Source organism: Oncorhynchus tshawytscha, linkage group LG11 (genome assembly GCF_018296145.1).
Source record: "Oncorhynchus tshawytscha isolate Ot180627B linkage group LG11, Otsh_v2.0, whole genome shotgun sequence".
NCBI classification, from domain to species: Eukaryota; Metazoa; Chordata; class Actinopteri; order Salmoniformes; family Salmonidae; genus Oncorhynchus; species Oncorhynchus tshawytscha.
Window position 1 is genome coordinate 12,644,795 of NC_056439.1, and position 15,633 is coordinate 12,660,427.

Consider the following 15,633-nt stretch of genomic DNA (forward strand, 5'->3'; position numbering starts at 1 on the left):
AATGTATTTGGACACATCCATAACAATGAGCTAATGAGGCGTGATTTCACCTGGCATAGAAAATATGCTCTCGTTCAGAGGAGCTGAACAAGGAAGCTGGAAAGACTGCAAACTAGCTGCACTTTTTTACTAGTTTTACCTTTTTTGAATTGAAATGTCTTTGTATATATCCATAAAAATTATGCCAGCTGATTCATGATTTCAACAGGCTGAGAAACGCTGCCTGCCTTTGTCTCGTCCTGACTAAGCACTAAACCATCTCCATATATGCTACCATATACAGTTGAAATCGGAAGTTTTACATACACTTAGGATGGAGTCATTAACTTGTTTTTCAACCACTCCACACATTTCTTGTTTTTTATTTATTTATTTTATTTTATTTCACATTTATTTAACCAGGTAGGCAAGTTGAGAACAAGTTCTCATTTACAATTGCGACCTGGCCAAGATAAAGCAAAGCAGTTCGACACATACAACGACACAGAGTTACACATGGAGCAAAACAAACATACAGTCAATAATACAGTAAAAACAAGTCTATATACGATGTGAGCAAATGAGGTGAGATAAGGGAGGTAAAGGTTAAAAAAAGGCCATGGTGGCAAAGTAAATACAATATAGCAAGTAAAACACTGGAATGATATATTTGCAGTGGAAGAAAGTGCAAAGTAGTATTAAAAATAATGGGGTGCAAAGGAGCAAAATAAATAAATAAAATAAATACAGTAGGGAAAGAGGTAGTTGTTTGGGCTAAATTATATGTGGGCTATGTACAGGTGAGGTAATCTGTGAGCTGCTCTGACAGCTGGTGCTTAAAGCTAGTGAGGGAGATAAGTGTTTCCAGTTTCAGAGATTTTTGCAGTTCGTTCCAGTCATTGGCAGCAGAGAACTGGAAGGAGATGCAGCCAAAGAAAGAATTGGTTTTGGGGGTGACCAGAGAGATATACCTGCTGGAGCGCGTGCTACAGGTGGGTGATGCTATGGTGACCAGCGTGCTGAGATAAGGGGGGACTTTACCTAGCAGGATCTTGTAGATGACATGGAGCCAGTGGGTTTGGCGACGAGTATGAAGCGAGGGCCAGCCAACGAGAGCGTACAGGTCGCAATGGTGGGTAGTATATGGGGCTTTGGTGACAAAACGGATGGCACTGTGATAGACTGCATCCAATTTGTTGAGTAGGGTATTGGAGGCTATTTTGTAAATGACATCGCCGAAGTCGAGGATTGGTAGGATGGTCAGTTTTACAAGGGTATGTTTGGCAGCATGAGTGAAGGATGCTTTGTTGCGAAATAGGAAGCCAATTCTAGATTTAATTTTGGATTGGAGATGTTTGATGTGAGTCTGGAAGGAGAGTTTACAGTCTAGCCAGACACCTAGGTATTTATAGTTGTCCACGTATTCTAAGTTAGAGCCATCCAGAGTAGTGATGTTGGACAGGCGGGCAGGTGCAGGCAGGTTGAAGAGCATGCATTTAGTTTTACTTGTATTTAAAAGCAATTGGAGGCCACGGAAGGAGAGTTGTATGGCATTGAAGCTTGCCTGGAGGATTGTTAACACAGTGTCCAAAGAAGGGCCAGAAGTATACAGAATGGTGTTGTCTGCGTAGAGGTGGATCAGAAACTCACCAGCAGCAAGAGCAACATCATTTATGTATACAGAGAAGAGAGTCGGTCCAGGAATTGAACCCTGTGGCACCCCCATAGAGACTGCCAGAGGTCCGGACAGCAGACCCTCCGATTTGACACACTGAACTCTATCAGAGAAGTAGTTGGTGAATCAGGCGAGGCAATCATTTGAGAAACCAAGGCTGTCGAGTCTGCCGATGAGGATGTGGTGATTGACAGAGTTGAAAGCCTTGGCCAGATCAATGAATATGGCTGCACAGTAATGTTTCTTATCGATGGCGGTTAAGATATCATTTAGGACCTTGAGTGTGGCTGAGGTGCACCCATGACCAGCTCTGAAACCAGATTGCATAGCAGAGAGGGTATGGTGAGATTCGATATAGTCGGTAATCTGCTTGCTGACTTGGCTTTCGAAAACCTTAGAAAGGCAGGGTAGGATAGATATAGGTCTGTAGCAGTTTGGGTCAAGAGTGTCCCCCCTTTGAAGAAGGGGATGACCGCAGCTGCTTTCCAATCTTTGGGAATCTCAGACAACACGAAAGAGAGGTTGAACAGGCTATTAATAGGCAGATACTTTTAGAAAGAAAGGGTCCAGATTGTCTAGCCCGGCTGATTTGTAGGGGTTCAGATTTTGCAGCTCTTTCAGAACATCAGCTGACTGGTTTTGGGAGAAGGAGAAATGGGGAAGGCTTGGGCGAGTTGCTGTGGGGGGTGCATTACTGTTGCCTGGGGTAGGGGTAGCCAGGTGGAAAAATGCTTCTTGAAATTCTCAATTATAGTAGATTTATCAGTGTGACAGTGTTTCCTATCTTCAGTGCAGTGGGCAGCTGGGAAGAGGTGTTCTTTTTCTCCATGGACTTTACAGTGTCCCAGAACTTTTTTGAGTTAGTGTTGCAGGAGGGAAATTTCTGCTTGAAAAAAGCTAGCCTTGGCTTTTCCAACTGCCTGTGTATAATGGTTTCTAGCTTCCCTGAAAAGCTGCATATAACGGGGGCTGTTCGATGCTAATGCAAAATGCCATAGGATGTTTTTGTGTTGGTTACAGGCAGTCAGGTCTGGGGAGAACCAAGGGCTATATCTGTTCCTGGTTCTAAATTTCTTGAATGGGGCATGCTTATTTAAGATAGTTAGGAAGGCATTTAAAAAAAAATAACCAGGCATCCTCTACTGACGGGATGAGATCAATATCCTTCCAGGATACCCTGGCCAGGTCAATTAGAAAGGCCTGCTCGCTGAAGTGTTTCAGGGAGCGTTTGACAGTGATGAGTGGAGGTCGTTTGACCGCTGACCCATTACGGATGCAGGCAATGAGGCAGTGATCGCTGAGATCTTGGTTGAAGACAGCAGAGGTGTATTTAGAGGGCAAGTTGGTTAGGATGATATCTATGAGGGTGCCCGTGTTTACGGCTTTGGGGAGGTACCTGGTTGGGGAGGTACCTCATTGATAATTTGTTTGAGATTGAGGGCATCAAGCTTAGATTGTAGGATGGCTGGGGTATTAAGCATGTTCCAGTTTAGGTTGCCTAGCAGCACAAGCTCTGAAGATAGATGGGGGGAAATCAGTTCACATATGCTGTCCAGAGCACATAGCTGGGGGCAGAGGGTGGTCTATAGCAGGCGGCAACGGTGAGAGACTTGTTTTTAGAGAGGTGGATTTTTAAAAGTAGAAGTTCAAATTGTTTGGGTTCAGACCTGGAAAGTAGGACAGAACTCTGCAGTCTATCTTTGCAGTGGATTGCAACACTGCCTCCTTTGGCAGTTCTATCTTGTCTGAAAATGTTGTAGTTTGGGATGAAAATTTCAGAATTTTTTGGTGGTCTTCCAAAGCCAGGATTCAGACACAGCTAGACCATCCGGGTTGGCAGAGTGTGCTAAAGCAGTGAATAAAACAAACTTAGGGAGGAGGCTTCTAATGTTAATATGCAAGAAACCAAGGCTATTACGGTTACAGAAGTCATCAAAAGAGAGCGCCTGGGGAATAGGAGTGGAGCTAGGCCGTGCTGGGCCTGGATTCACCTCTACATCACCAGAGGAAAAGAGGAGGAGTAGGATAAGGGTACGGCTAAAAGCAATGAGAATTGGTTGTCTAGAACATCTGGAACAGAGAGTAAAAGGAGTTTTCTGGGGGCTATAAAATAGCTTCAAGGTATAATGTACAGACAAAGGTATGGTAGGATGTGAATACAGTGGAGGTAAACCTAGGTATTGAGTGATGATGAGAGATATATTGTCTCTAGAAACATCATTGAAACCAGGAGATGTCATCGCATGTGTGGGTGGTGGAACTAATAGGTTGGACAAGGTATAGTGAGCAGGACTATAGGCTCTACAGTGAAATAAGCCAATAAACACTAACCAGAACAGCAATGGACAAGGCATATTGACATTAAGGAGAGGCATGCTTAGTCAAGTGACCAAAAGGGTCCAGTGAGTAGTTAGGTTGGTTGGGGTCATGGCGATTCAGACAGCTAGCCGGGCCATCGGTAGCAAGCTAGCATAGGATGGAGGTCTGTTTTTAGCCAACTCGTGCGTTTCCGTCGGTAGGATTAGTGGGGTTCCGTATGGTAGAGGGGATCAATCCAATTCGCAAATTAAAAAATAGATATAGTTATCGAGGCCCAAGAAAAATAAATAAATAAATAATGATAATAAAATTGTCCGATAGGTCTATACAGATAGCAGCCGATAAGACAGCTAACAAACCGCAGTTGGGCATTCAGGTAACATCGCGACGGAGGAGCCAGCTGGATAACTCCCTCGGCCAGATAACGTCGGTAGTCCAGTTGTGAAGGCCCGGTGGGGCTCCGCATTGGCAGTAAAACGGGTCCGGATAGGTGATTGTAGCCCAGGAGTGACTGATTGAACTCTTCAGCTGGCCAGCTCCGGTATAATTGATGTTTGCTCCGGAATCGACGTAAGCCGATAGTCACGCGGATAGCAGCTAGCTAGCTGTGAGATCCAGGTATAAATGTCCAGAGCTTGCAGTTGAAATCCGGGGACATGGAGAGAAAAATAGGTCTGGTATGTTCCGGTCCGAGCCGTGCCGTGCAAAACTGCCGATAGATTTTCGAGGTAAAGGATAGCTGATGACCACAAACCGTGGTTAGCTGAATACTAACGATTAGCCAGTAAAGAAGCTAACTAGCTTCTGACTAGCTTCTGATTAGCTTCTGGTTAGCTTCAGGCTAGCTTCTGGCTAGCTTCTGGTTAGCTTCTGGCTAGCTTCTGCTTGTTAACAAACTATAGTTTTGACAAGTCGGTTAGGACATCTACTTTGTGCATGACACAAGTAATTTTTCCAACAATTGTTTGCAGACAGATTACTTCACTTATAATTCACTGTATCACAATTCAAGTGGGTCAGACGTTTACATACACTAAGTTGACTGTGCCTTTAAACAGCTTGGAAATTTCCAGAAAATTATGTCATTTGCTTTAGAAGCTTCTGATAGGCTAATTGACATCATTTGAGTCAATTGGAGGTGTACCTGTGGATGTATTTCAAGGCCTACCTCCAAACTCAGTGCCTCTTTGCTTGACATCATGGGAAAATCAAAAGAAATCCGCCAAGAATTGTAGACCTCCACAAGTCTGGTTCATCCTTGGGAGCAATTTCCAAATGCCCGAAGGTACCACGTTCATCTGTACAAACAATAGTAAGCAAGTATAAACACCATGGGACCAAGCAGCCGTCATACCGCTCAAGAAGAAGACGCGTTCTGTCTCCTAGAGAGGAACGTACTTTGGTGCGAAAAGTGCAAATCAATCCCAGAACAACAGGAAAGAACCTTCTGAAGATTCTGGAGGAAACAGGTACAAAAGTATCTATATCCACAGGAAAACGAGTCCTATAACCTGAAAGGCCTCTTAGGAAGGAAGAAGCCACTGCTCCAAAACCGCCATAAAAAAATCCAGACTACAGTTTGCAACTGCACATGGGGACAAAGATCATACTTTTTGGAGAAATGTCCTCTGGTCTGATGAAACAACAATAGAACTGTTTGGCCATAATGGCCATCGTTATGTTTGGAGGAAAAAGGGGGAGACTTGCAAGCTGAAGAACACCATCCGAACCATGAAGCACGGGGGTGGCAGCATCATGTTTTGTGGCTGCTTTTCTGCAGGAGGGACTGGTGCAGTCAGGAAGTCAAAGTTTAGTCGCAAATGGTTCTTCCAAATGGACAATGACCCCATGCATACTTCAAAGCTGTGCAAAAATGGCTTAAGGACAACAAAGTCAAGGTATTGGAGTGGCCATCACAAAGCCCTGACCTCAATCCTATAGAACATTTGTTGGCAGAACTGAAAAAGTGTGTGCGAGCAAGGAGACCTACAAACATGACTCAGTTAAACCAGCTCTGTCAGGAAGAATGGGCCAAAATTCACCCAACTTATTTAGAAGCTTATTTGGAAGCTTGTGGAAGACTACCCAATATGTTTGACCCAAGTTAAACAATTTAAAGGCAATGCTACCAAATACTAATTTGAGTATATGTAAACCTCTGACCCACTGGGAATGTGATGAAACAAATAGAAGGTGAAATAAATCACTCTACTATTATTCTGACATTTTCACATTCTTAAAATAAAAGTGGTGATCCTAACTGACCTACAACAGGGAATTTTTACTCGGATTAAATGTCAAGAATTGTGAAAAACTGAGTTTAAATGTATTTGGCTACGGTGTATGTAAACTTCCGACCTCAACTGTATATATTTTTTTACTGGTACCAGGGACCTTCAGACGAGTCTTGTGTGCGTCGTAGAGAACAACATTGTGTTTGAGACTCTCAGCTTTCCACAGAGGTGTCATTTTAGTGTGTAGCCCAAACCATTCAGATGCTACAGACGTTTGTGTGAGAATACTGATTTTCGGGATGTTTTATGGTTTGATAAACAGTGTCTAGCACTGTCACCTTTCACCCCAGATGTGGAAGAGCAATATTGGCAAATGTTGTGGATTGAGACGCAGCCCATGAGAGAGAAAAAAAACAGGTCTCATGCTTAAACAGAAGGATTGTGATGGAGTTTTTTTTAATGTTAATTTGATTTCGGCGCAGCAAGGAAATTGTAGGCTAAGGGTTAAATTACTACTAAACAATGTAAATTTTTTGAATGTCAAGACTTTACAGTTTAAAAGCCAAGCTGTTTGAAAAATGGTATGTTCTATAAACATTTACATTAAAGATATGCTTTCATTATGTAAATCAAGTCAATTTTAAGCTTCAGTTTGTTGCAGAATGGTTGGTTGAGATTAATTGGAAACTCATCTAAATCTGTGGTATACAGTATTATATCAACTAAAAAGGGCAATCTACAGTTCTGCATCCATTTTTAGACTGTATTAAATGGTATATACACCCATTGATTCTTGAAGAATTTAACTTACAGATTCCTCTGTCGTACCCCATTAGAATCCAACATATAAGCTTGTTTTACTCCTTTGTTTACAAACAATGTAAATGTGGGAAAAATACTGTATAGCGTTAAAACATGGTTAAAACTATAATGTTGCTATAATGGATAGTCAGTCCTTGTATCCATAGCCCTGTCCATGAGTTTGAAAGTGGTTGCATTTCTCCAGCCCCACCCCTCAGCTGTTTACCAAATCAGTGGCGGTGTGTTTTTGTTCGAACTGCTGATTGCTCCTTTAATAGATAATCAATTCAAACTTTTTTGAATGTCGTATTGTCACAAGTGTGATGCACTGTAGAATTGATTCATTTGGATGTTTCTCTATTCAATAGCCTCACTTTATGTTCGTTATCACTAGGGCACTTTAGGCTTTCAGACAAGAATGCACTTTAAGAAGTCAAACAAACCTTACTACATCCAAGGGAAGTACTTCAGCACTGGGTCACCAAAATAAGTAAAATGTACACTACCATCCTCAATGACTAGGTGGTCCAAGTTGTCAACTGGCTCCGAAGAGCCTTGATTGTCTATAAACTGGCATAAGTGTTTAAGTAGAGATGTTTCAACTGCAGGGCATTTGTTAAAATAACTGCCATTATCATGGTCCGCTCCTGAAGGGGTCTGAGTTGGGCTAGATGAGGCCAAAAGGGTAGTGTCTTAAAGAAATACTACTGCAAATTGCGCTATCTTAAGAGGCTTCTTAGATTGACGCCGGACATGTAAGTACGTTTTAGTATTTAATGGTAACTTAGAATAACATTACCTAATACACCTGGCGTAAGCTACCGGGAGTTCTCTCAAGCATGGTTATATGGCAGACAGAAAACGGCTACCGATAGCGGAACGCAAACCCCTGTCTTGAGTCAATACTGCCATCTATTGGTAAACAAATATACCAGGTTACTACATTCCACTCTTTAAAGCTAATAACACAATTCCTTTCTGAGCCAAAAAGCTGCCAATTTTCTCATAACAAATCACATGCTATTTTTACATGTTTTCCTGAACATGATCTCCCTTAGGATCGGAAATAGTCTGGTGGACGTCTCTCTAATAGAGTGTCTCTGATGTGGTGTAGCTAGTGCCACCAGCACTTCACCCCTTGATTGTGAAAAAGTCATTTTGTGGAGACTTCACAGGAGGTGGTCGTCCCGGATTGGTGGTCTCAGGAAGTTGAGCCTTGGTCTGTTTGTCCAACTGCAACTCTAGGGAACATTCCAATGTTCTGTCCTGCTCGTTTCAGCATTGATCCATGTCCACGGATGGAACTGGAATTCGAGCTCGGATCTGATCCATGTGTCTCCTTAGTCTTTGTCCACTTCCGATGATCACAGTATAGGGTACTGGTCCTGAGCAATCCTATATTGTAGCTGGAATCCATTTAGGACCAAACCTTGTGACCCAGGTACTGCCCTTCATCAGCTAACAGTGTACACTTGCTCCTCTTCAGCCGGAGAACAGCCTCCTCCATCCTCTCCGCACCCACCAGTCCATGGTAAGATCTCTGTCTGCTGAGTAGTGCATCAGCACTTCTGCTGATTGCAGTAACACCTTTGACTTTGCAAAAGCTTCTTCCTGTATTTCTGAACATTTCCAACTTCTTTAGAGGGTAGAGAGGTTAGGGAGGGTAGCTCAGTGTAGATAGCTCAGGTCCGGAGCTGGAGCTTCCATAGGCTTTCAGCTCCACCTGTAAGGAGCTCCTCTTGAGAACAGCCTCCTCCATCCTGACTTCACCCTCTCTCAAGTTACTGAGATGCTTCTCCTACGTGACAAGAATGTTGAGGTAAACTGCTACCTTGGGTATCTCCTGCAGAACTCCCTCCATGGTTCTTGGGAAGATAGCTGGTGCGGAAGCCCCCCGAAAAGGTAAACGTTTATAGGTAAACATCCCTCTGTGGGTGTTTATGGTGAGACTTCATCCATTAGCACTTGCTGATATGTGTGACTCGTGTCCAGTTGTGAACTGTTGCCCTCCGGTTAACATTGAAAGCAAATCCTCCACTTTGGGTATAGGTTACTGCTCCAGTGATGACACTATTTAGTCTGCTTGTAATCACAGCATAATCTGATTGAACCATCTGGTTTGAGTATGGGAACAACTGGTGCTGCCCATGCAGAAATTGACAGGAATAATTATATCCTCTGCTAAGTGTCTGTCAATTTCCATATCCATTTTAGGCTTCATGGCATATGGAACTGATCTTGGCCTATAGAATCTGGGAGTAGCATCTGCAGCAACATGAATGGTAGCTTGGACAACTTTCAATATCCATAGCTCTTCTCTGAAAACACACTCATGATTTGAAAGCACCTGAAGCAGTGTCAATGTCTCTGTGGTGACATGTTTGATTTCATCCCAGTTCAATTGTATTTCCTCCAACCACTCTCACTAGTTAGCTGGAGCCAGTACCTTCCTAGTAAGAGGCAGACTTTTCTTTTGTCCATGATATTCCACTCGAACATCAGCAACTCCAATCACAGTGGTCTTCTCCCCTGTGTACGTTTTGAGTTTAACGGGGGTCTCTCGGTTTACACAGAATCCAAACCGGCTGCTGATGTATTTTGTTCCCCTACACCAAACGCGATCACGGCACGCAGGTTAAATGATCAAAACAAACTCTGAACTAATGACATTAATTTGGGGACAGATCGAAATGCATTAAACATGTATGGCAATTTAGCTAGTTAGCTTGCACTTGCTAGCTATTTTGGCCTATTTAGCTAGCTTGCTGTTGCTAGCTAATTTGTCCTGGGATATAAACATTGAGTTGTTATTTTAACTGAAATGAACAAGGTCCTCCACTCCGACAATTAATCCAGACATAAAACGGCCAACCGAATCGTTTCTAGTCATCTCTCGTCCTTCCTTTTCATATTTTAACTTATATGGTGATTGCCATCTACACTTTAATAGTATTACCACTACAACCGGCAAAACAGTTTGTCTTTCAATCACCACGTGGGTATAACCAATGAGGAGATGGCACGTGGGTACCTGCTTCTATAAACCAATGAGGAGATGGGAGAGGCAGGACTTGCAGCACGATCTGTGACACAAATCAAACTGACTTCTATTTTAACACTTGGCAACGCAGATGCTCGTTGGTGCGCACGAGCAGTGTGGGTTAAAATGTAATAACATGTATGTTTAAATGTATTTTGTAAAGCTCATGCACGTGATGCGAGTGGTGTAGTCAGCCTGTAATGCACCTAGAGTAAACTACCTGAGGCTTTCTCAAGCATGGTTATATATGATAGCGGAAAGCAAACCCCCGTCTTGAGTCAATGCTGCCATCTATAGGTAAACATAAATATACCAGGTTACTACAGTACTGAAAGGGCTTCATCTTGACAACTTGACTATTGACATACACACTTGAGGATTGCATTAACAGTGTAATATTATTTTAAGCACCTCACATTCCTTTAACACAAATACCCACAAATACTCACTAACATACTGTTTGCCAAAATAAGGAAACACCAACATAAAGTATTTTAATAGGGTGTTGGGCCGCCACGAGTTGCCAAACAGCTTCAATGCACTTTGGCATAGATTCTACAAGTGTCTGGAATTCTATTGGGGGGATGCGACACTATTCTTCCATGAGAAATTCCATGATTTGATGGTGGTGGAAAACGCTGTCTCAGGCACCACTCCAGAATCTCCCATAAGTGGTTTATTGGTTTGAGAGATATATACAGTGCCTTCAGAAAGTATTCACACCCCTTAACTTTTTCCACACTTTGTTGTTTTACAGCCTGAATTTGAATTGGATTCTATTTTTTTTGTCACTGGCCTGCACGCAATACCCCATAATGTCAAGGTGAAATTATGTTTTTTGAACTTTTTACAAATTAATTAAAAATGAAAAGCTGAAATGTCTTGCGTCAATAAGTATTCAACTCATTTGTAAAGGCAAGCCTAAATAAGTTCAGGAGTAAACATTTACTTAGCAAGTCACATAAGTTGCATGGACTCACTAAGTGTGCAATAATAGTGTTTAACAAGATTTTTGAATGACTGCCTCGTCTCTGTAGCCCAGACATACAATTATCTGTAAGGTCCCTCAGTCGAGCAGTGAATTTCAGCCACAAAGTCCAGGGCCTCTCAATGCCTCTCAAAGAAGGGGACCTATTGGTAGATGGGTAAAACATAAAGCAGACATTGAATATTCATTTGAGCATGGTGAAGTTATTAATTATACATTAGATGGTGTATCAATACACCCAGTCTACAAAAATACACACGTCCTTCCTAACCTCGCTGGTATTTCACAATGACGCCAATGGTTATTTTAAAACAGTTAGAGATTAATGATTGTGATATGAGAACTGAGGATGGATCAACAGCATTGTAGTTACCTCACAGTACTAACCTAAATGACAGAGTGAAAAGAAGGAAGCATGTACAGAATAAAAAATATTCCAATATATGCATCCTGTTTGCAACAAGGCACTTAAGTAGTACTTCTAAAAATGTGGCAAAGAAATGAACTTTTTGTCCTGAATACAGAGTGGTTATCTTTGGTGCAAATCCAGCACAACACATCACTATGTACCAGTCTTTATATTTTTAAGCATGGTGGTGGCTGCATCATGTTATGGGTATCCTTGTCATTGTCTGCCATGTTCTACCAACTGAACCCATTCCAAAGACTAGCACAGTTCTGAGATCAGATCATTCTAGTTCCTCAATGTTTTTTATTGAGTTACATGAACTTGAAATAGTCTATCCGACTCTCATTCCATCGCTTACGGCCATACCAGCTTGAATAAAGACTTGGCAGTTTTTCATGATAAACAATAAATGGAATGGAGCTGAACACAGGCAAAATCACTCTCCTTCTTAGTCAAATAGCCCTTACACAGCCTGGAGGTGTGTTGGGTCATTGTCCTGTTGAAAACAAATGATAGTCCCACTAAGCGCAAATGATGGTTAAGTGTGCCTTGAATTCTAAATAAATCACAGACCAGTGTCACCAGCAAAGCAACCCCACACATCACACTTGCTCCTTGCTTCACGGTGGAAACCACAGATGCGGAGATCATCCGTTCACCAACTCTGCATCTCACACAGACTCTGCGTCTCACACAGATACGGCGGATGGAACCAAACGTTTTACATTTGGACTCATCAGACCAAAGGACAGATTTCCACTGGTCTAATGTCCACTGCTTGTGTTTCTTGGCCCAAGTAAGTCTCTTCTTCTTATTGGTGTCCTTTTCGTAGTGGTTTCTTTGCAGCAATTCGACCATTAAGGCCTGATTCACGTGGTCTCCTCTGAATAGTTGATGTTGATAAGAGTCTGTTACTTGAACTCTGTGACACATTTATTTGGGCTGCAATCTGAGGCTGGTAACTCTAATGAACTTATCTTCTGCAGCAGAGGTAACTCTGGGTCTTCCTTTCCTGTGGCAGTCCTCTAGAGAGCCAGTTTCATCAGAGAGCTTGATGGTTTTTGCGACTGCACTTGAAGAAACTTTCAACGTTCTTGACATTTTCCGTATTGACTGACCTTCATGTCTTAAAGCAATGATGGCCTGTCGTTTCTCTTTGCTTATTTGAGCTTTTCTTGCTATAATATGGACTTGGCCTTTTACCAAAAAGGGCTATCTTCTGTATACCACCCCTACCTTGTCACAACACAACTGATTGGCTCAAACACATTAAGAAGGAAAGAAATTCCACAAATTAACTTTTAACAAGGCACACCTGTTCATTGAAATACATTCCAGGTGACTACTGGAATGAAGCTGGTTGAGAGAATGCCAAGAGTGTGCAACGCTGTCATCAAGGGAAAAGGGTGGCTATTTGAAGAATCTCAAATATAAAATATATTTGGATTTGTTTAACACTTTTTTTGGTTATTACATGATTTCATAGAAAATAGTAAAAAATAAAGAATAACACTGGAAGGAGTATGTGTATCCAAATTTTTGACTGGTACAGTATGTATGTATGTATGTATGTATGTATGTATGTATGTATGTATGTATGTATGTATGTATGTATGTATGTATGTATGTATCTATGTATCTATGTATCTATGTATCTATGTTTGTATGTATGTACACACAGTGCATTCAGAAAGTATTCAGACCCCTTTGTTTTAGACATTTTGCTATGTTAGCCTTATTCTAAAATTGATTAAATCATTTTATTCATCAATCTACACACCATACCCAATAATGACAAAGCAAAAACACGTTTATAGAAATTTAGAAATTCTTGCAAATGTTTGAAACATAAAAAACAGATACCTTATTTAGTATTCATACCCTTTGCTATGAGACTCGAAATTGAGCATAGGTGCATCCTGTTACCATTGATCATCCTTGAGATGTTTCTCAAACTTGTAGTAGAGTCCGCCTGTGGTAAATTCAAATGGTTGGACATGATTTGGAAAGACACACACACCTGTCTATATACGGTCCCACAGTTGACAGTGCATGTCAGAGCAAAAACCAAGCCATGAGGTCAATGGAATTGTCCATAGAGGTCTGAGACAGGATTGTGTCGAGGCACAGATCTGGTGGGGGGGAAAACAATTGCAATTGGGGAAGAAGGGCCTTGGTCAGGGAGGTGACCAAGAACCCTATGGTCACTCTGAAAGAGCTCCGGTTTCTCTTTGGAGATGGGAGAACCTTCCTGAAGGACAACCATCTCTGCAGCACTCCACCAATAAGACCTTTATGGTAGTGGCCAGACTGATGCCACTCCTCAGTAAAAGGCACATGACAGCCCGCTTGGAGTTTTCCAAAAGGCACCTGAAGGACTCTCAGATTCTCTGATCTGATGAAACCAAGATTGAACGCTTTGGCCTGAACACCAAGCATCACGTCTGGAGAAAACCTTCCACCATCCCTATGGTGAAGAATAGTGGTTGCAGCATCATGCCCTGGGGATGTTTTTCAGCAGGAGGGACCGGGAGACTCAGGATCGAGCGAAAGATAAACAGAGAAAAGTACAGGGAGATCCTTGATGAAAAAGCCTGCTCCAGAGTACTCAGGACCTCAGACTGGGGTTAATGTTCACCTTCCAAAGGGACAATGGCCCTAAGCACACAGCCAAGACAACGCAGGAGTGGCTTCAGGACAAGTCTCTGAATGTCATTGAGTAGTCCAGCCACAGCCCGGACTTGAATCCAATTGAACATCTCTGGAAACACCTGAAAATAGCTGTGCAACGATGCTCCCCATCCAACCTGACAGAGCTTGAGAGGATCTGCAGAGAAGAATGGAAGAAACTCCCCAAATACAGGTGTGCCAAGCTTGTAGCGTTATACCCAAGAAGACTTGTAATCACTGCCAAAGGTGCTTCAACAAAGTCCTGAGTAAAGGTTCTGAATACTTATGTAAATATCATATTTACGTATTTTTTTGTTGTTGTTTTGCTTTGTCATTATGCGGTATTGTGTGTAGATTGATAAAAACATGTATTTAATCAATTTTAGAATAAGGCTGTAACGTAACAAAATGTGGAAAAAGTCAAGGGGTTTGAATACTTTCCAAATGCAATGTATACAGTACCAGTAAAAAGTTTGGACACCTACTCATTCCAGGATTATTCATTTTTTAAAACTATTTTCTACATTGTAGAATAATAGTGAAGACATCAAAACTATGAAATAACACATGGGAATCATGTAGTAACTACGTCACGTAGCCTAGTAGTTAGAGTGTTGGGCCAGTAACAGAAAGGTTGCTGGATTGAATCCCTGAGCTGACAAGGTAAAAATAGGTTGTTCTTCCCCTGAACAAGGCAGTTAACCCACTGTTCCCCGGTAGGCTGTCATTGTAAATAAGAATTTGTTAACTGACTTCCTTGTTAAAATTTAAATCATAGTTTTGATGTCTTCACTATTATTCTATAATGTAGAAAATAGTATAAATTAAAACCCTTGAATGAGTAGGTGTATCCAAACTTGACTGTGTGTGTGTGTGTGTGTGTGTGTGTGTGTGTGTGTGTGTGTGTGTGTGTGTGTGTGTGTGTGTGTGTGTGTGTGTGTGTGTGTGTGTGTGTGTGTGTGTATATATATATATAAAACACATACACCCTTTAACCCCCTATGCTCCTTTGAGATCTCTCTTTCATTGTCACTGAGCTTTATTATTCCAACCATGGTAGCCAGAATAATGGGTAACTAGGCATTTTATACATGACCCTAAGCATGATAGGATGTTTTAATTGCTTAATTAAGTCAGGAACCACACTTGTGTGGAAGCACTTCCTTTCAATATACAGGTACTATGTATCATTTACTCAAGTGTTTCCTTTTATTTTGGCAGTTACCTGTATATCCCAATGGATTGGTTAGAGATTTATTTTATGGTTTGTGGCCCCAAGTGGCACTTTATAGTTTGATGAACCATTGAAAGCTAAAGATCCTTTTCATCATAAGGATTTAAAGGGGAAATAATATTGTGTGATATCAAGATCTGCATCTACCTATAGATGGAAACAGTGAGTGATATAAAGTATTAAAAATGACAGTTTTCTAGACCTCACGTCCCTTTAACATATAACCACTTACGTCACACAGCATTTTCTGATATAATGTTCTGCCTAGCGACCAAAAGATCTCT

The 15,633-nt window shown here is 41.7% G+C and overlaps 1 protein-coding gene across 2 annotated transcripts in view; it reads left to right on the top strand.

Moving 5' to 3' along the window:
• LOC112261450 (guanylate cyclase soluble subunit beta-1) overlaps positions 1-15,633 on the top strand; it is a 55,335-nt gene that overhangs the window by 20,297 nt on the left and 19,405 nt on the right. The window lies entirely within an intron of this gene.